The sequence below is a fragment of the Dreissena polymorpha genome, chromosome 8 (genome assembly GCF_020536995.1).
Source record: "Dreissena polymorpha isolate Duluth1 chromosome 8, UMN_Dpol_1.0, whole genome shotgun sequence".
NCBI lineage: Eukaryota > Metazoa > Mollusca > Bivalvia > Myida > Dreissenidae > Dreissena > Dreissena polymorpha.
The window spans coordinates 105,166,097-105,189,544 of record NC_068362.1 but is presented as its reverse complement, the minus strand read 5'-3'; the positions used below and the strand labels follow the sequence as shown (position 1 = coordinate 105,189,544).

Genomic DNA, 23,448 nt, shown 5'->3' with positions numbered 1-23,448 from the left:
GTCTGTGGAGACTGGTCCGACACTGTACTACAGGTGGGCTGGGAGGGAGAGAGTAAGCTGGCTAATCTTGCTACTCAGAGAGATGGAGTGAGGTACCCAGAGTCAGTCTGCTACAGCAGCACAACATCATCCATCATTGTGGGACAGGAATGGAGTGACAACATCCTGGTGTTCAGAGTGGAATAGTGTGTACATGTATGTATTAGTTGTTGTAATTTGTGATTATTATTTCAATGACAATTTGTTGTTTAGCATACGAACATAGTAGTGTGTGATGTTACAATACAACATTAAGTGTGTAGTTAAAGATACAAATAATTTATGTGCACATATGTTATCTGATTACACAATGTGAGGGTTTTTGTTTTGAACATAAGATCTAATGCATATTATGTTATGTTGTCATAACCTTTGTGTCATTATGGTCCTAAAATTTAGATCTTGTAAACTTTGCATGAAAAAACAAAGCATTTCAACTGAAAATTTAATATTTCTACATATATGCACATGAACATAGCAACTGAGGCTATTTTTAGACTTTCATTTCTATAAACACCATGCCATGTAAGAAATGTATAGTGATGAATACTTTTTTAATAAAATATGAAATTGTTTAAGTAATCTTTGGAGGAGTATATATTGATATTTTACGCAACGTTTACAGAAAGGTTACACTTGATGTGAGATTTATTAATTTGCCATATTTTATGATGTTGAACATGTCTTATTGATTGTTATTACATTTATATCAGTGTGTGTGAGTCCTAAATATACATACAAGGAAAACATCAAGCTATTCTGCTGCTTCAGTTGCTGCTGGGTCGGGACAACGATGCTGAGGATGTGGGGGACAAGCATGACGCAGAAGGTAAAAGAGACGCTTTGTCAGGCCTTTTCTTGGCCACTTTGGGAAAAAATGCAATTTTGGGATTTTGAATTTGTTTTGTGCTAAAAGTCCATTGATTTGGGAAAAACACATTTAATATAAGTTTTAATTATACTTCAAATTATAGGAATAAAATCCTATTATAATAGTTATAAACTTTGTTAGATCTAATTGAAACATAATTTAGATATAATTTTCATAAGAAACAGCATATAACACGCTTTGGGTATGGGTCTGTTAAACAGACCCATGAATACTCAAGGAAAAGTACTGCCTGTGTATTTCCTGTTTATTAAGATGAGGTGGCAAAGAATGGTATGAATTTACATAAGGTAAAATATCCTTTTAAATTGTTTGTTTATTGTAAAATCATATATATTAGTCCGCATGTTATTTCGTGGTTAAAAAAAGACTTTCATGGACGTGGTAGTTAATGCATGACTTTCTCAGTTTGGAAACAATAAATATGGAATTTGTGTAAGTTATTTTCCAGTGTGTTTGTATTTAATTTGTGGATCGTTTAACCCTTAAAATCGATAAAAAATAATGTCCCGCGAATAATAGTGTTTTTGCAGTGTATAAATAAGTGAAGTGTACGAGAATGATATGATATGATTTCACAGAAGGTAAAATGGCGTCTATTCTTGTGTATATCGTGTTTTCAGTACAACTTATTTTACTTGATGATCAATAACTCAAACCCTTCTCCAGCTCGATGCTTTCCAACTTACCGATACAGACACCTCAGAAACACAACACCGCAATAATTTCTGTCATCCCCATGCAGGCCTTGAGTTTTTGTAAAGCTGTAAGATATTTAATTAAGCCTATTTGATTGGAATCTATTCCATCTAATGCGGTATAGAGTCTTATTGCGAGGAGGTGTTAAGTTTTCATTGAGTATACAGTGTTGTTTTTTTAGTCAAAACAGGCCCCGTCACAAAGGAGCATGATTTACATAAAACCACCATTTTTTCACAGGATATTATGCGTTCTTGTTAGTTTCATGGAATAAATGCGTTTTGTTTCATGGAGTTAACGAGTATTGAAAAGTGTAAAGAAAAATAATTAAATTGGAAAATTTGTATGGGAAAATAATTAAAAGAAGCAAATTCGTTGAATTGATAGCACACGCCAATATGCTTCTGGACACAAAAGTATTATATTTGACACTCAAAACAACAATGTTTCAAGATACAAAGGGCCAAAACTCTGTTATGAACAGATGGTGTACACTGCCATTTGGCGTGCATCATCCTCTTATCCATATATATTCTCATTTCATGTTTCAATAAAATCGGCCAAAGCACTTCAAAAATATGGCTCCGGACACACAAAAAGCATTTTTCAAGATACAAAGGGCCATAACTCTATTATTAACTGATGGTGTACAATGCCATTTGGCGTGGATCATCCTCTTATCCATATGCATACTCATACCAAGTTTCAATGAAATCCGCCAAAGCACTTACAAGATATGGCTCCGGACAGACGGGCGGACGGACGGAAAGACGGACGGACGGAAGGACTGACAGACAACGCCAAAACAGTATCCCTCCGCCTATGGCAGGGGATAATAAAAAGTACAGAATCTCGTATTGAGCAACTCTAAACTCACAAATTCGCACTGAAAGAAGCCCAAACACGTTTTAATAATATTATATTTCTTCTTCGATAAAGCATATAAGAAGTTTACAGTATATTTACTGTATTCTGTTATATAAGTTAATATTATTTGCTCTTGAAAGCCCTTTATAAATTTAAGCACCGACAATTGAAGCCATATGTCTTATCAGGCATTATTATAATAATTTTCATTGTTCAAACATTTCTACGTAAAGGATCAATCTGAAGTTTGGCATGCACATTGAGGATAGATGAAAAATGATAAGGAAGTGCATATTTTTTGCGTTTTAAACAGGTCAGGTTGTTTTATAGGTTACATTATACTAAATAATCGTTTCATGTAGGGCTGTACTGACTAAAAAAATCATATTTTACTCGAAGCCATGTTTTACACTTTAGACTGGTGTTCTGGCTTTATCTCTTGGATATATTGGAAGGGAAAGAAAAGGTGCTCAGTATTTAATCCCTGACATATGATAAAGTTAGAGACTAAAGTACAAGTTTGACCTGAAAACAGTTACATTGCACTAGAAAATGGCCGCAAAATTTAAGGCGCAAAAGAAGTAGAGTTTGATTTGAGTAAAGTTAATGTTTGGTTTTAACATGACATATCTTTTTTATTGCTTAAATTGATTCAACTTAGAATGAACTTTCAGTAAAAGTTTGGTTATGGTGGTCTCTATGTTCAAAATGTTGCATTTATTTTCTCTTTAAGTTGACGCTTTTAAATTGAATTATATAGGGAAATCATTTAGTATATTGTGGCCTTTAATTAATTTAGCTTACACTAACAAGGGAGAGAACTGTCAATATGTACCAGCAGTGAGTTGTTGCCATTAAATTGTTTCATATTTTACTAATTTGTAATATATCTTACAACTTTTATGACATGATGGTTTACTTTGGAACTGTTGTCTAGTGTGAATTTAAACATAGTTTAACACCAAAGACCTGTAAAGGCATGGTAAAAATGGTGTGTGTGTTTTTGTAACTTTGGGAATACATTAATATGAAGTTGTTGCCTCCCATTTATTATTATCCCCCGCCATAGGTGGATAGATATTGTTTTGGCGTTGTCTGTCCGTCTGTCTTTCCGTCCGTCCATTCGTTCGGAGCCATATCTTGGAAGTGCTTTAGCGGATTGCATTGAAACTTGGTATGAGTATATATATTGATAAGAGAATGATGCACGCCAAACGGCGTTGTACACCATCTGTTTATAACAGAGTTATGGCACTTTGTATCTTGAAAAAATGCTTTTTTGAGTGATAAATATAACACTTTTGTGTCCAGAAGCATATTGGCAGGGGATATCAATTCAACGAATTTGCTTGTTGAAACTTGTATCAACAGTAAATCCTCTGTGAATGAATTGTAAAAGTTAACCGTTTATGATTATGAGAACAATAAACCATTTATTACTTTTAACAAGATGATTTTCCATTCTTTTTTGTTGTTATGCAGGAAAAAACTGGCTTAAGACATGAGCCACGCTGTGGAAAAATAGAGCTTAATGCATGTGCTTAGATTGTAGTCCCAGATTAGCCTGTGCAGTCCGCACAGGCTACTTAGGGACAACAATTACCTCTTTAAATGTATGTTTGGTTGAAAATAAGTATCTTCTTTTGTGAACATCCAGTATCGTCAGAAAGTGTCCTCCATGATTTGCTAATGTGGATTTCACATGCTAATCTGGGACGAAAGCTTCTAATATTGATGAGCGGCAATTTGGCTTATAAAATTACACTGAAAGTTAAGTAAGAATAATTATTATGAATTTACAGGTTATTAAAGCATTAGCCAACACTGTTTTAATACGAAATGGTTTAAAGGGGCCTTTTCACAGATTTTGGCATTTTTTTAACTTATTCATTAAATGCTTTATATTGATAAATGTAAGCATTGGATCGTTAAAGCTCCAGTAAAAAATCAAGAAAAAAATTTTAAAAAAGGAAAAGAACATTGCCCGGAGCAGGTTTCGAACCAGTGACCCCTGGAGTCCTGCCAGAGTCCTGAAGTAAAAACGCATTAGCCTACTGAGCTATTCCGCCGAGTACACATTCTTGACGTATTTTATACCATATATAAGCAATCTTCGTAGTTGCACAAAATTTAACGACAAAAACAGAACTCTCCAAATTATTCAATCGTTTCGCGTTGCAACGCTTTATAATTTTTAGCCGGATTTTTTTCGAAAAAATCTCGGCTTATAGATTGATGTTGTCGGGCGGGCGGGGGGGGCGGGCGGGCGGGCGGGCGGCGTGCTCGAAAATGTTAAAGTTCTTATTTCATGGTATAACTTTGGTATGCTTGGACCTAGAGTCTTCAAACTTGACATGAAGGTTGGCCAGGATTAACAGATGACCACTGGTCATTTCAAGGTCATTCATTTGAAGGTCAAGGTCACTGTGACCTTCAATATAAAAAATGTTAAAGTTGTTATAACTTTGGTATGCTTGGACCTAGAGTCTTGAAACTTGACATGAAGGTTGGCCATAACTAGTTAGTAACCACTGGTCATTTCAAGGTCATTCATTTGAAGGTCAAGGTCACTGTGACCTTGAATGTAAAAATGTTAAAGTTCTTATTTCATGGTATAACTTTGGTATGCTTGGACCTAGAGTCTTCAAACTTGACATGAAGGTTGGCCAGGATTAACAGATGACCACTGGTCATTTCAAGGTCATTCATTTGAAGGTGAAGGTCACTGTGACCTTCAATATAAAAATGTTAAAGTTGTTATAACTTTGGTATGCTTGGACCTAGAGTCTTGAAACTTGACATGAAGGTTGGCCAGAACTAGTAAGTAACCACTGGACATTTCAAGGTCATTCATTTGAAGGTCAAGGTCACTGTGACCTTGAATGTAAAAATGTTAAAGTTGTTATAACTTTGGTATGCTTGGACCTAGAGTCTTGAAACTTGCCATGAAGGTTGGCCAGAACTAGTAAGTAACCACTGGACATTTCAAGGTCATTCATTTGAAGGTCAAGGTCACTGTGACCTTGAATGTAAAAATGTTAAAGTTCTTATTTCATGTTATAACTTTGGTATGCTTGTACCTAGAGTCTTCAAACTTGAAATAAAGATTGGCCAGTACTAGAAGATGACCACTGGTCATTTCAATGTCATTCATTTGAAGGTCAAGGTCACTGTGACCTTAAATGTTAAAATGTTAAAATTGTTATAACTTTGGTATGCTTGGACATAGAGTCTTCAAACTTGACATGAAGGTTTGCAAGCACACTTAGATGACCACTGGTCATTTCAAGGTCATTCATTCTAAGGTCAAGGTCACTGTGACCTTGAATGTAAAAATGTTAAAGTTCTTATAACTTTGGTAGGTAAAAATGTTAAAGTTCTTATTCCATGTTATAACTTTGGTATGCTTGTACCTAGAGTCTTCAAACTTGACATAAAGGTTGGCCAGTACTAGAAGATCACCACTGCTCATTTCAATGTCATTCATTTGAAGGTCAAGGTCACTGTGACCTTCAATGTTAAAATGTTAAAATTGTTATAACTTTGGTATGCTTGGACCTAGAATCTCAAACTTGACGTAAAGGTTTGCAAGCACACTTAGATGACCACTGGTCATTTCAAGGTCATTCATTTGAAGGTCGAGGTCACTGTGACCTTGGATGTAAATATGTTAAAGTTGTTAATACTTTGGTATGCTTAGACCTAGAGTCTTCAAACTTGATATGAAGGTTGGCCAGATCTAGTAGATGACCACTGGTCATTTTAAGGTCAAGGTCACCGTGACCTTGAATGTAAAAATGTTAAAAAATAAAAAAATTGAGATCAAACTTTCCTAATTGTCAATTCAAGTTCATATTTGTGACCTTAAATGTTATTGTTGTTCATGTATATGCATGCATTCAAAACATAACACAAGGTTTGCTCATGCCTTGAAAAGTACTTACATTTCATTTTGACCTTTGAACAATATTTCAGTAATTTAAGTATTGCATTGACAAAAACACGAAAGGTACTTTCCTGTCATTTAAATCAAAAATCCGGCTTCAATGCGGTCATCTCCGACCGCGGAACTCTTGTTAGGTTTTAAAATCGTCAAAAGATGCATATAATGGCTATATTAGAGCATGCAGGGTTCGCACAGGGCTTGAAAAGTGCTTGAAAACGAGTCCTAGGCTTGAAAAGCCCTTGAACTAAGGTTGGCCTTGAAAAAGTGCTTGAAAAGTGCTTATTTCATGTAAAAAAGCCTTGAAAATGTTTATTTCTGTTCAAAATTACTTTTATCATTGCCATGAATTTTAATCGTTCTTAAGGAAAATATAACGAAAATTTATCATAAATTCCTTTGCGCAAAAAGTTAAGTACGAAATATAAGTTTCGTACACTATTGGGTACGAAACGTTAAGTGTACACGTCACAGATTATGTGTACTAGGTCAGAGGATCTCCGTTGTGATTTATTTTCGCGCGTAAAAATTCAGCGATGGGGAAGTGTCGTTTCAAAGCAGAGTGGTTAACTGAATATTCCTGGCGCTACTTTCTGGTCATAACACCGATGAAATGCAGAAAAATGCTTAAATAATTACAACTTATACGATACGTCAACATTCTTTAAACATGAATATTCATGGCGCTATTTTCTGGTCATAAAGAAGTTGTCACAATGACGTTTATCGTTATGTTTTGGTCGAAACTTATGAATATTTCTGGGTACAGAAAACAAATGACATTCGAAAAGCACAATGTTTGGTCTATATGAAGACCATTGGGGTCGGGGGAATGGGGGACAGCGCTTTGAAAAGCAATGTGTTTTTTGGTGAAACAGGAAGGTACTATTGTTAAAACTGTTGAATCTAAAACAGTCATAAACAACAACAGCCCTGTGAAATACAAAATGTAATAGTAACTGATTTATGTTTAAATAAAATGAACTAGTCTGTTTGATGTGAGCATAGAAAGAGACAATGTGTTTGTTTATAATAACTTTAAAAAGTAAATACATATGTGAGACTCTCTGAGTTAAGGATGGATAATGTGTATTTGTATGTAATGACTATAAATAACATGTATGAGTTATTGTGAAATAAGTTTAATGTGTTCAAGCAAATAAATGATATATACTGTGTTAATCGGCCTTGAAAATGAAAATTTGGCCTTAAAAAGTCCTTGAAAAGTGCTTGAATTTAGGTTTGAGATTTCTGTTTGAACCATGGCATGGTTAATGTTCAGTATTACTGTTTCCTCACAAATATCATAACTAAAACGAAAACTTACGAATCTGAAACAACTTTTTTCAATTTTGTCAATTTACCAAAGCGTGAAAAGATCCCTTTAATTGCATTAATTTTCATTAATTGCTATTTAGGACAAGGCACCAATGAAATGCCAAATTAGAAATTCAGATAATTATGTTTTGCTGTTGAAAACCTTCACATCCAATCAAGAGGCATATATGTAGTGTATTATGCATTGTATTATAAAAATGTGTTACAAGTTCATATCCCCCAATCTAGTGTTGTTGTTTTCAGGAGAGCACCAGCATTAATATCGAGTTGGCCAAGCAACAGCACCAGTCTGGCCTGCAGGAGCCCCAATACAGAACCATCCTTTCCCTCCCCTGATCCCTAGCTCCTCCCACTGGACCTCCGGCCTCAAACGGTCAGCATCGTTACACAAGTCTGTGCAATAAATCCTCAGCACGTCAAGTTTTCACGCGCTGTTATGAACAGCTGAAATGTCTGTGTTGAGATTTCCCCAAGCAAGCCCGAGTAGTTTTGTTTAGCTCTAGTGCCCGAGTGGGATGAGTGTTACAGAAGCGAGACGTTATAGCAGTACTTATGGTAACGCTAACAGTTAACGCTAACAGTTGCTGTGGACATCACGAAGAATCTCACGAGGAATTAAACGTTGAATAATTTGTTTAATTCTTTATAAGACAGCTATATATTCAGCAAGGAACGAGAGAAAAAAAGGAACAATTGAAATGATTCATTCAGAAGTATATCTGATGTAGATAGTTAGGACAGTAGTAGCGTTACAGACTGTCCTCAGCGCACAATATATTCATGTGGTGCACCACAGACGCAAATTCACCCCATTATTGAAAACAAGTTGCTAAAAGTAAACACGTCCGGTTTTGCACTCTGAGCCCAAAGGGCATTGCATTGAATTGAGACTAAAGAAGGCTAAAAAACATGACACCAGTTTTGTTGTATGCTCCAGTACACCCTTCGACTCTCAGCCCGAAGTTAATCAGAACTCAAACTCGGCCCTTAACAATATCCGCGAGGCCAGCATATCAGCTCAGCTTCTGAGCTTCAGGTGAGACCTTACAGTGTTAGTAACTTTGTCAAAGATTGGGCTTAAATTCAGCCCCATTCCTCAAAAAGTCTAATTTTTTATGCCCCCTTTCGAAGAAGAGGGGGTATATTGCTTTGCACATGTCGGTCTGTTGGTCGGTCTGTCGGTCGGTCCATCCACCAGGTGGTTTGTGGATGATAACTCAAGAACGCTTGGGCCTAGGATCATAAAACTTCATAGGTACATTGATCATGACTCGCAGATGACCCCTATTGATTTTGAGGTCACTAGGTGAAAGGTCAAGGTCACCGTGACCCGAAATAGTTAAATGGTTTCCGGATGATAACTCAAGAACGCTTAGGCCTAGGATCTCGAAACTTGATAGGTAGATTGATCATGACTCGCAGATGACCCCTATTGATTTTCAGGTCACTAGGTCAAAGGTCAAGGTCACAGTGACCCGAAATAGTTAAATGGTTTCTGGATGATAACTCAAGAACGCTTATGCCTAGGATCATGAAACTTGATAGGTAGATTGATCATGACTCGCAGTTGAACCCTATTGATTTTGAGGTCACTATATCAAAGGTCAAGGTCACAGTGACCCGAAATAGTTAAATGGTTTCCGGATAATAACTCAAGAACGCTTATGCCTAGGATCATGAAACTTGATAGGTACATTGATCATGACTTGCAGATGACCCCTATTGATTTTCAGGTCACTAAGTCAAAGGTCAAGGTCATGGTGACCTGAAATAGTAAAATGCTTTCCAGATGATAACTCAAGAACGCTTATGCTTAGGATCATGAAACTTCATAGGTACATTAATCATTACTCACAGATGACCCCTATCGATTTTGAGGTCACTAGGTCAAAGGTCAAGGTCACCGTGACCCGAAATAGTAAAATGGTGTCCAGATGATAACTGAAGAACGCTTATTCCTAGGATCATGAAACTTGATAGGTAGATTGATCATGACTCGCAGATGACCCCTATGGATTTTAAGGTCACTAGGTCAAAGGTCAAGATCATGGTGACCTGAACTAGTAAAATGGTTTCTGGATGATAAATCAAGAACGCTTATGCCTAGGATCATGAAACTTCATAGGTACACTATTCATGACTGGCAGATGACCCCTATTGATTTTCAGGTCACTAGGTCAAAGGTCAAGGGCACAGTGACAAAAAACATATTCACACAATGGCTGTCACTCCAACGGATAGCCCATATGGGGGGCATGCATGTTTTACACACAGCCCTTGTTTTATAAATATTTACTGGTTAAAATTTACAATGCATTATTTGCCAAAAAAAGTGTTTGATAGGTTGCAACAATGAGTTACTTGCCTTATTAAGCTGTATAAGTTGAAACTTAGTACAATCAAAATACAAATCAAAAATTATAAATTGTTAAGTATTTGTGTTCACGTATAACTGATTATGATTTTTATTTAAATTAGAAACCGGATGTTTGCAAAGACAATATCACTATACTGCTTTTATATCCTTATGCACACACTTTCAACGCCAGTGACTAAACTTTACATCTAAGGTCTGTGTTACAAAAACAATTGCATAAAATGTAGACATTAACTAGTATCGATTCAATATCACGTACATATAAAAAATTTAACCAGAATTGGCTATTATTACTAGTATAATGGCCCCTGGTAGCAAGACAGAATATCATATACTTAATTCACCATAGACTTTCATCTGTTTTTGCATTTCTGTCTAATCCATAGGCAAAACGTGTGTGATCAAGTACTCATATACTTACAGTATTGTGTCTTATGACTTGTTGTATTGTCTATTGCAAGTTGATTAGTCTCGCGTAATAAGATGTGCACATTTAAATATGTACAGTCTCATATTTTAAGTTGTTCAGTGTCATGTTAAAAGTTGTATTGTTTTACAGTTAAAGTTGCCGAGTATAAAATTAAAAATTATGTAGTCTTTCATTATAAGTTGTTACCGGTAGGCTTATTTGGGCAGACACTTAGTGCACAATTTATAAAGCCCTGTTTTCTCGGTATGAGGCTCAAAGTAAATCCTCCTACAGTCTGTTACAGAGTTGTACAAGATGAAACCAGGTGAGCCTTGTTATGGGAAAAGGGTGCTTAATGCATGTTATGTACCATCCACAGATTAGCCTGTGCAGTGTGCACTCAGAATCATCAGGGATAATGCTTTCCATTTTTGAGGAAATTTTCGCTTTAAAGAAATTATTTCTAAACAAAAATCATGTCTTGGTGGAAAGTGTTATCTCAAGTTAGCCTGTGTGGACTGCACAGGCTAATGTGGTACTATACATATTCATTAAGCCCAGTTGTCCGGAATATGGCTCAAGTTTAGTCTGCCTCCAGTCTGTTGGTATTTGTAAATTCTGATTAGATCAAATATGGTATAAAAACCACTATGATTAAAAACTGGTAATTGAGACATCAGTGTACATATCAATGCAAATTTAACATACATATTAAGCAAGTCTAATAGTAGCTCACAATATCCCAATTTAACATAGTTTGCCATTTTTAAAGAGTTGGCTACTCATTTTTTCACAAAATTAAAAATTTTGAGCCGTATTTTGTTCACAGAATATCATATCAAACACAGTTAATGTTTAAAATAACTTGGACAAAATATTGTTTTGTTATTGGTAACTGAAAATATAGATTTATGGGCGTCATCAAAGTACAGGCAAACTAGTATTGTAATATGATAGTTATTAAGGGCAAATGGCCTGTAACATAATTTTTACTCCATTGTGTATGTGAAAAAAAAGCCTTTTCTTTCCATCTTTATAAAGTACACGTAATAGGCACTTATATGCAAGTGGGCTAATAAAATGACAATCTCCACGCAGAGTTGTCGTTCTTTGCTCTCACATACAACTCTGCGAAAGGCTCAGCACGCCATTTTGTCTATAAAATAGCTAAAACCGAACAAAAGCATTCAATGTATATTTGATTGGATATTTAAGATCGCATGCATTAAATTAAGAAATATGACTTTAAAATGTTCGATAAATCGTGCAAATACTTGCGAGTTTTAATGCAACTCTTTGGAACTATTTTATTGCCCATTTACGCAGATGGAATCATGGCACGCACTTTACATATGTAAATAATTGAACATAATGTTTATTGAGTGACGTTAGGAATTGCTTCGACGTGTGTATGTATGTTGGTTTCTTAACATCAAAAAACCATATCAATTTTATAAGAATGAATTAAGACTGATATAAGTTATCATGGTATGAGATGGTTTTCTTAAATGCATTGAATGCAATGTAACCGTCGGGCAAAATATTGTTTAGTATACTGTAACCTTAATGATAAACGCTTGGTATGATCATGACATGAATGAGACGCTTTCATAACAATAGTCCGTTCTGAGCCCAACACAGAGGTGAATGTAATGTAACCGTCGTGCAAGAGATTGATAAAATGAGCACTGAAACTGAACATTTCAACACAAACGCATGTCAAAGAATATAATTATGCCCCCCTTCGAAGAAGAGGGGGTATATTGCTTTGCACATGTCGGTCGGTCGGTCGGTCCGTCCACCATGTGGTTTCCGGATGATAACTCAAGAACGCTTGGGCCTAGGATCATGAAACTTCATAGGTAGATTAATCATGACTTGCAGATGACCACTATTGATTTTTAGGTCACTAGGTCAAAGGTCAAGGTCACGGTGACCCGAAATATTAAAATGGTTTCCGGATGATAACTCAAGAACGCATATGCCTAGGATCATGAAACTTCATAGGTAGATTGATATGACTCGCAGATGACCCCTATTGATTTTGAGGTCACTAGGTCAAAGGTCTAGGTCATGGTGACCTGAAATAGTAAAATGGTTTCCGGATGATAACTCAAGAACGCATACGTCTAGGATCATGAAACTTAATCGTTAGATAGATCATGACTTGCAGATGACCCCTTTTCATTTTGAGGTCACTAGGTCAAGGTCACGGTGACCCGAAATAGTAAAATGGTTTCCGGATGATAACTCAAGAACACATACGCCTAGGATCATGAAACTTCATAGGTAGATTGATCATGACTCGCAGATGACCCCTATTGATTTTGAGGTCATTAGGTCAAAGGTCACGGTGACCCGAAATAGTAAAATGATTTTCGGATGATAACTCAAGAACGCTTTTGCCTAGGATCATGACACTTCATAGGTAGATTGATCGTGACTCGCAGATGACCCCTATTGTTTTTCATGTCACCAGGTCAAAGGTCAAGGTCACATTGACAAATCGTATTCACACAATGGCTGCCACTACAACGGACAGCCCATATGGGGGGCATGCATGTTTTACAAACAGCCCTTGTCCTCATTGGTGTGGTACAAATACTTTTTTCAATTTGGCAAAAAAATTGCTGGTGTATTACTAATTTACTAGTTCAAAAGACTTCATATTGGTTTTCTCAATGTTACAGCAACTGCTAAGCACAGAAGACAAAGGAGTAGTGAAAGGCTCAGCCAAATCAAAGTCCAGCAATGTGAGGGTGACACAGCCTTTCCATGTCCTGGTATTGCAACATGAAGGACATTTTAGCTGAAACTAACAAGGGAGAGAACTGTAGATCTGCACCAGCAGTGAGTTGTTGCCCTTAAGTTGTTTAATGTTTTATTTATTTTTATTATGTCTTACAACTTACATGTTGATTGACTTTAAAACTGTTTTCTAGTGTGAATTTAAACAGATTTTAACCATTAAAGATCTGTAAAGGCATGGTAAAATAATATGTTTGTGTTTTTTTTTGCAATGTTGGTGAGACATTAATATTATTATTAAATATTAATATTGTTGCCTCCCATTTATTGAAACATATATTAACAATAAAACATATCTAATGGCATTTTGAAAGTAATGTGATTAATAGAATAAGTACAATTAAAAAATATTAAATTTTTAACCAGATGGTTTTCCTGCTTTTTGTTATGCAGCAAAAAATTGGCTAATAGATAAATAAGCTGTGATGTGGAAAAATGGGGCCTTATGCATGTGCTTAAATTGTTGTCACAGATTAGCCTTTGCAGTCCACACAGGCTAATCATGGACAACACTTTCCTCTTAAAGGTATTTTTCATTAAACAAATAATCCTCTTTATGAAAATCCAGTCTAGTCAGAAATTACCCGCCCTTATTAGCTTGTGTGAATTTCACATGCTAAAATGGGACGACACTTTCTAACATTAGTGATCCGCATATTGGCTTATGAAAATACATCTCTGAAAATGGAGTAAAGATAATAGATATAAATTTACAGATAAGTATAGCATTAGCCAATACTTTTCTTGTTGTAATACAAAATGACTTAACTGTATTTATGTTCATGCTATTAAGGACAAGGAACCAATAAAATGCCAGATTAGAAATTCATATTGTTGAAAACCTTCACAACCTGTCAAGAGGCATAGTTTGTTATAGATTATAATATAATTTGTTACAAGTTCCTATCACCCACTGTGTTATTTTTGTTTTCAGCAGAGCACCAGCATTGATATCAAGTTGGCCCAGCAACCGCACGAGCCCTACCTGCAGGAGCCCCAGTCCAGAACGACCCTTCCCCTCCCCTGACTTCTAACTCATCCCCCTTGACCTCCTGACTCAAAAAGTCAGCATGATTGAATAACTCTGTTCTGCAGGAAATTCTGAGCATGATTCTATTCTGAACAAACGCAATGCCCATGTCACGTTTTCCAAACATAAGCCTGGGTAGTTTTGTTAAGCTAGAGTTCCCTGTGGGCCTGAGAGGGACAAGTGTTACAGACACGAAAAGTAATAGCAGTAGTTATGGTAACGCCAACAGTCAGTTGTTGCTGTTTGACATCACAACAAATATCATGAAAAATAAAACGTTCAATAACTTGTTCCAATCTTTATGGGACAAACAGAAATTGAACGGGAGAAAATCAAGGAACAATAAAAGCGTAAGCTTTCCTAGTGGGATACTTCTGCTGTTAATAGTTTGGACGACTGTAGGGTTACGGACTGCCCCAGATTGTCCTCTCAGCGGCCAAAATATCATAATAGAACGGACTTTTGGCAATGTTACTGACAAACAAAGGGAGTAATGACTTGGTTGTGAATACCCAGAGCACTAGACATCCATGCTGACAAAGAAAGGCAGTAATGACTTGGTTGTGAACACCTCCAGCACGATACATCCATGCTGACAAAGAAAGGCAGTAATGACTTGGTTGTGAACACCCAGAGCACAATACATCCATGCTGATACAGAAAGGCAGTAATGACTTGGTTGTGAACACCCAGAGCACAATACATCCGTGCTGATACAGAAAGGCAGTAATGACTAAGCTGTGAACATCCAGAGCACGATACATCCATGCTAACACAGAAAGGCAGTAATGACTATGCTGTGAACACCCAGAACATAATACATCCAGGCTGACACAGAAAGGCAGTAATGACTTGGTTGTGAACACCCAGAGCACAATACATCCATGCTGATACAGAAAGGCAGTAATGACTAAGCTGTGAACACCTAGAGCAGGATACATCCATGCTAACACAGAAAGGCAGTAATGACTATGCTGTGAACACCCAGAACATATTACATCCAGACTGACACAGAAAGGCAGTAATGACTTGGTTGTGAACACCCAGAGGAAGATATATCCATGCTGACACAGAAAGGAAGTAAAGACTATGCTGTGAACATCCAGAGCAAGATATATCCATGCTGAAACAGAAAGGCAGTAATGACTATGCTGTGAACACCCAGAGCATAATACATACATGCTGACACACAAAGGCAGTAATGACTTGGTTGTGAATACCCAGAGCACAATACATCCATGCTGACACAGAAAGGCAGTAATGACTTGGCTGTGAACACAGAACACGTTACACCCATGCTGACACAGACAGGCGGTAATGACTTGGCTGTGAACACAGAACACGATACACCCATGCTGACACAGAAAGGCAGTAATGACTTTGCTGTGAACTCAGAGCACAATACATCCATGCTTACACATAGAGGCAGTAATGACTTGGCTGTGAACACAGAGCTTAATACATCCATGCTGACACAGAAAGGCAGTAAAGACTTGGTTGTAAACACCCAGAGCACAATACATCCATGATGACACAGAAAGGCAGTAAAGACTTGGTTGTTTAAACACCCACAGCACATTACATCCATGATGACACAGAAAGGCAGTAAAGACTTTGTTGTATACACTGAGAGATCCATACATCCATGGGGTGTGCCACAGACTCAAATTACGCCCACTATTGTGAACAAGGTGCTTAAAGTGAACATGTCTGGTTTCTGTTTTCTGTTTTGTTATGAGCACTTAGCACTCCGAGCCAAAAAGGCCTCACATTGAATTGAGAAGGCTTTGAAAATGACAGCAGTTTTCTTGTGTGGTCCAGTACGCCCTTCGACTCGCAACCTGAAGAAAGCAGAACTCAAACTCGCCTCTTAGCAATATCAACAAGGCCAGCATGTCATCTCAGCTCCTTGAGCTTCAGGTGAGACCTTACTGTGTTTATTATTTTTTTGAGATTGGGGCCGAAATTCAGCCCCATTCTTATCTCAAAAAGTCTATATCCATAATTACTGGCTTAAGTTCTCAATTCATGGTTTCCCAGTAGAAAAAAAATGTTTTGATAGGTTGCAACATTGAGTTAATCAGAACTCAAATTCAGCCTTTGGCAATATCACCGAGGCCAGCATATCAGCTCAGCTTCTTGAGCTTCAGGTGAGATCATACAGTGTTATTCATTTTGTCGAAATTGTGGCCAAAATTGAGTCCCATTCCTAATCTTAAACAGTTTATTTTTTCCATAATTACTGGCTAAAGTTCTCAATTCAAGGTTTGACCCCAAACAATGTTTTAATAGGTTACAAATTGAGTTTGTTTCCTTATGCAGCTGTATAAGTTGAACCTTAGCACAATTTATCTTGATAACACTTATTCTCATTTTTAACCAGGTTTTTAACCAGGTTTTCCGAAGGAAAAAACTGGTTATTAGATTGGCGAATGCGGGCGGGCTGGCTGGCTGGCTGGCGGGCGGGCGGAACAAGCTTGTCCGGGCCATAACTTTGTTGTTCATTGTGAGATTTTAAAATCATTTGGCACATTTGTTAACCATCATTAGACGGTGTGTCGCGCGAAAAAATAACGTCAATATCTCCAAGGTCAAGGTCACACTTTGAGTTCAAAGGTAAAAAATAGCCATAAATGAGCTTGTCTGGGCTATAACTATGTCATTCATTATGAGATTTTAAAATCATTTGGCACATTTGTTCACCATCATGGGACGGTGTGTCGCACGAAAGAATCACGTCAATATCTCCAATGTCAAGGTCGCCACGACTAAAAATAGATTTATTTTAAAACAAACTTACAAAGGGGGTTAATTTTGTTTGTTCATTTCAAAAGTTCAGTTTGAGTTGTCTCCCTTTATCAGATTTTTTTTCACAATGAAAACCTGGTTTTGTGACAATTTTGTCCCTTGTTTAAATTATGTTTAGCAAAAACTACAACCATTTTCCCAATTAAATTCAAAACACTATGATTTTTTAGCTCATCCATTTTTTGAAAAAAAATTATGAGCTATTGTCATCACCTTGGCGTCGGCGTTGGCGTCGGCGTTCGGTTAAGTTTTGCGTTTAGGTCCACTTTTCTCAGAAAGTATCAATGCTATTGCATTCAAACTTGGTACACTTACTTACTATCATGAGGGGACTAGGCAGGCAAAATTAGATAACTCTGGCGTGCATTTTGGACAGAATTATGTGCCCTTTTTATACTTAAAAAATTGAAAATTTTGGTTAAGTTTTGTGTTTAGGTCAATTTTATTCCTTAAGTATCAAAGCTATTGCTTTTATACTTGCAACACTTACTAACTATCATAAGGGAACTGTGCAGGCAAAGTTATGTAACTCTGACTGGCATTTTGACAGAATTATGTGCCCTTTTTATACTTAGAAAATTGAAAATTTGGTTAAGTTTTGTGTTTAGGTCCACTTTATTCCTACAGTATCAAAGCTATTGCTTTCATACTTGCAACACTTATTAACTATCATAAGGAGACTGTGCAGGCAAAGTTATGTAACTCTGACTGGCATTTGGACGGAATTATGGGCCCTTTATACTTAGAAAATTAAAAATTTGTTAATGTTTTTTTTTTGGTCCACTTTACCCCTAAAGTATCATAGATATTGCTTTCATACTTGGAACACTCGCAAACTATCATAAGGGTACAGTAAAAGGACAAGTTGCATAACTCTGGTTGTCATTTTTATGGAATTATGGCCCTTTTTTGACTTAGTAACTTTGAATATATGGTTAAATTTTGTGTTTCGATCCACTTTACTTCTAAAGTATCAATGCTATTGCTTTCAAACTTCAAATACTTTCATGCTATCTTAAGTAACTGTACCTGGCAAGTTAAATTTTACCTTGACCTTCGAATGACCTTGACTCTCAAGGTCAAATTATTAGATTTTGCTAAAATTGCCATAACTTCTTTATTTATGATTAGATTTGATTGATACTTTGCCAAAACTACTCTTGGCTGACAATTACCACAATAGACTCCACCCAAACCATCCCCCGTGCCCTCCCCCCCCCCCCCCCCCGAATCCTCCCCCCCTAATTTTTTTTTTTAAGATCATCTCACAAATGACCACCACATCCTTACACATTACACCCCCCCCCCACCCCACCCCCCCCCCAATTTTTTTTTGAAACAGTTAAAAAACACAAATATTTATTTTATTATTTTATTTTTGAAATACGTACAACCATCGCACCAAAGATTCCCCTTCCACCCACCCACCCCCCCCCCCCACCCCCGATTTTTTTTTTCATTTTTTTTCCCATTTTTGGAAGATAATGTAATAAATGTCCACACTCCCACACCATACACCTCTCTTCACTCCACCCCTCCCTCCTTTGTGATTGAAATTGAGAGTCCCTTCACCTTTAAAAAGAAAATAGATGAGCGGTCTGCACCCGCAATGCGGTGCTCTTGTCACGAATAGTCCCAATCCAAAAAAGGTAAAAATAGAGCTAGCCCCTAGTGATAGCACATTTTAAAGTTTTTTTTCAGAATAACTGGCTTAATTATACCCCCACAAACGAAGTTTAGGGGGTATATAGGAGTGAACTTGTCTGTCTGTCAGTTGGTCTGTCGGTCTGACTGTATTAAGTGTCCGCTCTCTAATTCAAGTAGTTTTCATCCGATCTTCACCAAACTTGGTCAGAAGTTGTATCTTCATGATGTCTAGGCCAAGTTCAAACATGGGCCTTTCCGGGTCAAAAACTAGGTCATGAGGTCACTTGGTGCGTTTTAAACAATCAGCATGTTGTCCGCTCTCTAATTCAAGTAGTTTTCATCCGATCTTCACCAAACTTGGTCAGAAGTTGTATCTAGATGATTTTGAGGTCAAGTTCAAACATGGGCATTGCCGGGTCAAAAACTAGGTCACGGGGTCACTTAGTACGTTTTACACATTGAGCATGTCCGCTCTCTATTTCAAGTAGTTTAAATCCGATCTTCACCACACTTGGTCAGAAGTTGTAACTAGATGATGTGTAGGTCAAGTTCGAACATGGGCCATGCCGGGTCAAAAACTAGGTCACGTGGTCATTTAGTGTGTTTTTAACCTCACCATGTTGGCCGCTCTCTAATTCAAGTAGTTATTATCCAATCTTTATCAAACTTGGTCAGAAGTTGTATCTAGATGATGTCTAGGTCAAGTTGAATATAGGTCATGCCGGGTCAAAAACTAGGTCACAGGGTATCTTAGTGCGTTTTAAACCTCACCATGTTGTCCGCTCTCTAATTCAAGTAGTTTTCATCCAATCCTCACCAAACTTGGTCACAAGTTTTATCTGAATGATCTTAAGGACAAGTTTCAACATGGGCCATGCCGAGCATAAAACTAGGTCACTGGGTCACTTTGTGCTTTTTTTAACATTCAGTATGGTGTCCTTTCTCTTATTCAAGTAGTTTTCATCCGATCTTCACCAAACTTGGTCAGAAGTTTTATCTAGATAATCTGAAAGCCAAGTTCGAACATGGGCCATGCTAGATCAAAAACTAGGTCAAGGGGTCACTTACTGCGTTTTAAAAATTGAGCATGGTGTTTGCTGTTTTTGTGAAGACGGCATGCAAAATATTATGTGTCAATGCGGCATGTGGGGGTATTCATCACGTCTTTGACAAAGCTCTAGTTTGCTTATTTCACTAAATTAAATTACTATTTTGAACTCACATCTATTGTTTCTTATTAAATGCCATACAGTTGTATTGTCTCATATTTAAAGTTGTTAAGTCTCAGGTATAAGTCATAAACTGTCACATTTAAAGGTGTGCAGACTCACACTTAAATATGTAGATTGTAACATTAAAAGTTGTGTTGTCTCACATTTTAAGTTGCTGAGTATATATATCACATTTAAAATTATGTATTCTCACATTTAAAGTTTTATAGTCACACAATTAAAGGTGTACAGTCTCACATTCTAAATTGCTCAAGTAATGCCTGTTTTTGATTTACAAAAAATAAATATAACACCTTGCTACAAAACCAAAAATTCCAATTTCAAGTTGGTGCGCGTAAAACATTGATACTACGTTATTCTGAGTTCTAATTGGTGAACAATTAATTGCAATATTCTAAATATCAATTTTAGGCACAATGTTTGGCATTTTAAAAACAGGTCTGTAAAGTAAGGTGTTGCAAGGCTTATTCATGTGTCACTAAACAATCTGGTTTTAGTTTACTTTCCATTTCCTTTTCAGTGAACTTTACTAGCAAACATGACAAACGTCATTGAAGTGAAAGTCGATAACAGCCCCCTTCTTGCACACATACTACAACTCGCTTAAGAAATTCAGCATGAAGACGTCTTGCGTCAGAATACCAAGCCTCCTATCAATATCTCCTCTCATGTTGGCTACATCAACACTTCCAACAGCAGAGCCTTGGTGAATTGACTTCCGTCTCAGCATCGATGTCGCTTAGCAACAATTGGATGATGGGCGTCGACAAATTAGGCCGGACAAGTCGCTCGAACTGAAACGATCTGATCCAACAGGTAGAGCAGGCATTGCGTGACACGTCTGTTAATGTGACTGACCTCGATATGTTGTTCTCAAATAATGTGAACCTTAGGCCTGGAGAGCAGTATGCGATTGACGCCATTCAACAACAGTTGTTGTCGGCAATTCTCGGGTTTGGGGTGGCGACTTCGGCGTCGGGACTCACTACATCTCTGTCTATGGCCCAGTCGCAGCAGCAGCAGCAGCAACAAGAACAATAAGTAGTATCTTAGCGGTGTTCTGGGATATGGGGCTTCATGTATGTGCTTAAATTGTCATCCCAGATTAGCCTGTGCAGACTGCACATACATAATGTCCTATTAAAGTGTCATCCCAGATTAGCCTGTGCAAACTACACATACATAAAGTCCTATTAAAGTGTCATCCCAGAATAGCCTGTGCAGACTGCACATACATTAAGTCCTATTAAAGTGTCATCTCAGATTAGCCTGTGCAGACTGCGCATACATTAAGTCCTATTAAAGTGTCATCCCAGATTAGCCTGTGCAGACTACACATACAATAAGTCCTATTAAAGTGTCATCCCAGATTAGCCTGTGCAGACTGCACATACATTAAGTCCTATTAAAGTGTCATCCCAGATTAGCCTGTGCAGACTGCACATACATTAAGTCCTATTAAATTGTCATCTCAGATTAGCCTGTGCAGTCTGCACATACATTAAGTCCTATTTAAGTGTCATCCCAGATTAGCCTGTGCAGACTACACATACATTAAGTCCTATTATAGTGTCATCCCAGATTAGCCTGTGCATACTGCACATACTTTAAGCCCTATTTTCCCAGAATGAGGCTCATATAGCTCACTTAAAATCAGTATTTTTTCTGCCTGATTGAAGAAATCTCCTAGCATCAAATGGTTTAGTATGTGTTTTTAAAATTAATCCACTTGATAAATAAATAGCAAATAGCAATTGATCTCATATCAGGTTTAATGATAGAAGGTGAAGGCATAGTTTTGTCTACGTTTTGGCCGAAATTCAGCCCTTGAACCAAGCTTTTATCCTTCCATACAAAATCTGCTGTAATAGACTTGTTAAATTTTATTTAATTTTAGCAAATCAATTATTTTAATGACTTCAGCACATTATACAATTATTACCTTCAATATTTATTTAAGTTCCTGAATTTTGTTTTAAGAGGAGGTTCCTACAGGATCCCATGCTGTCATAGATCGGTACCCAGCTGAACAACAGGCTGTCTGGTAAGCTGGGTCCGGATAGGTGCAGCCAGTCTAAAGCTGGGGCTCCAAACTGTCCTGCCAAGTGGGCTGATATTACCTCTTCTACAAGGTACATTGGTCCTATAATTTACTGTGTATAATGTGCAGTGTGTTACTACTCAAACTTTTATTTCAATAGTGTGTGCGTGTTATACATTGGTAATACTCTATCCTTGCTGCTAACTTAAACAAAATTCATTACGTAATTGTAAATATTCATAATCGTTGCCTTTTTGTATTGCCTTGAAAGGGTGCAGGGGGGATGTCGGATAGAATTGTAGAATTCTCTCCGTCCTTCAATTCTTCCTTATGTCCGTCCAACTCTTTTGGAGTTACACGTAACTTAATGCAGATTGGTTAGATATGGATGAAAAATGATTGTATCAAGTGAACAGTATATAGTAGGCTGTGTGTGTGTGAAGTGTTAATTGTATACCTCATTTGCATCAAGAGCCTTCAAACATAATGTATTTCTTATATTATTTAATCAAACAACATTGATTGACCTCCATATAAACTGATGCTATTTCAGAATGCATTAATTATTTGGTTTACAGGGACATATGTCAGTGATGCGCAAAGAGCTGGTTTCTATTCACAGAGAAAAATCCTAACAAACTCCAACTCATTCACTACATCTCAATAGGTAAGTCCCCTAACCATTGCAAAACGTACACTGTGGCACCTGATCACTGGGATATAAGTCGTCCGTTTACATTCTGCACAGTATGCAACCACAGCAGATTTGCTTATTTCCCTCACAGGTACCCAATAGAACAAGAATGGGATTAATTGTTTGAGTTGAGTTGCACAGTTTCTGTGGTGTGAGCAGAATCCTATCTTGGGACCTTTCGTTTCCTAGACCAACATCCCACCACTTGACTAAGGTCCCACATTAATACAGTATTACGCAAAAACATGATATCTGATCAATTTTCATGTATTTTTAAGTATTGTCAATGTAAAGTGATGAAATATTAGGATATCATATTTTTAACACTCCGGGATTAAGAGAAAGTCCCTTTCCCCCATTGCTATGCACCTGGTGAACATATTTGTTTCTCTATAACCACCTGTGAAATAAGTTTAAGAATATACTGAAATTAACTCAACACATATTCTCTGGTTGATTTAAAATGATTGCATTGCATGTCTATATTATTTTCAGAAGCTTTCTATCTCTGAAACATTGTGCCACAAAATTGGTTCAGTTCAAATCTGTTGGCTAAGCAATATGGAAGCTTATGGTTGACAAAGACAAAAATTCAGGAGTTACAACTGCGTTTACTGCATGGTCAAT

General features: G+C 37.1%; 1 long non-coding RNA gene across 2 annotated transcripts; it reads left to right on the top strand.

Annotated features, from left to right (window-relative positions):
• The first annotated feature begins 32 nt into the window (after nucleotides 1-32).
• Nucleotides 33-22,765, top strand: LOC127843034 (uncharacterized). Of its 2 annotated transcripts, XR_008032051.1 has the most exons (8): nucleotides 33-195; nucleotides 811-868; nucleotides 8,019-8,148; nucleotides 13,252-13,411; nucleotides 14,304-16,319; nucleotides 20,607-21,127; nucleotides 22,067-22,218; nucleotides 22,706-22,765. It is a non-coding gene; the product is annotated as an uncharacterized LOC127843034 (long non-coding RNA). The 2 variants fall into 2 exon arrangements; XR_008032052.1 differs by lacking the exons at nucleotides 33-195; nucleotides 811-868; nucleotides 8,019-8,148 and adding an exon at nucleotides 8,357-8,811.
• The last annotated feature ends 683 nt before the right edge of the window (nucleotides 22,766-23,448 follow it).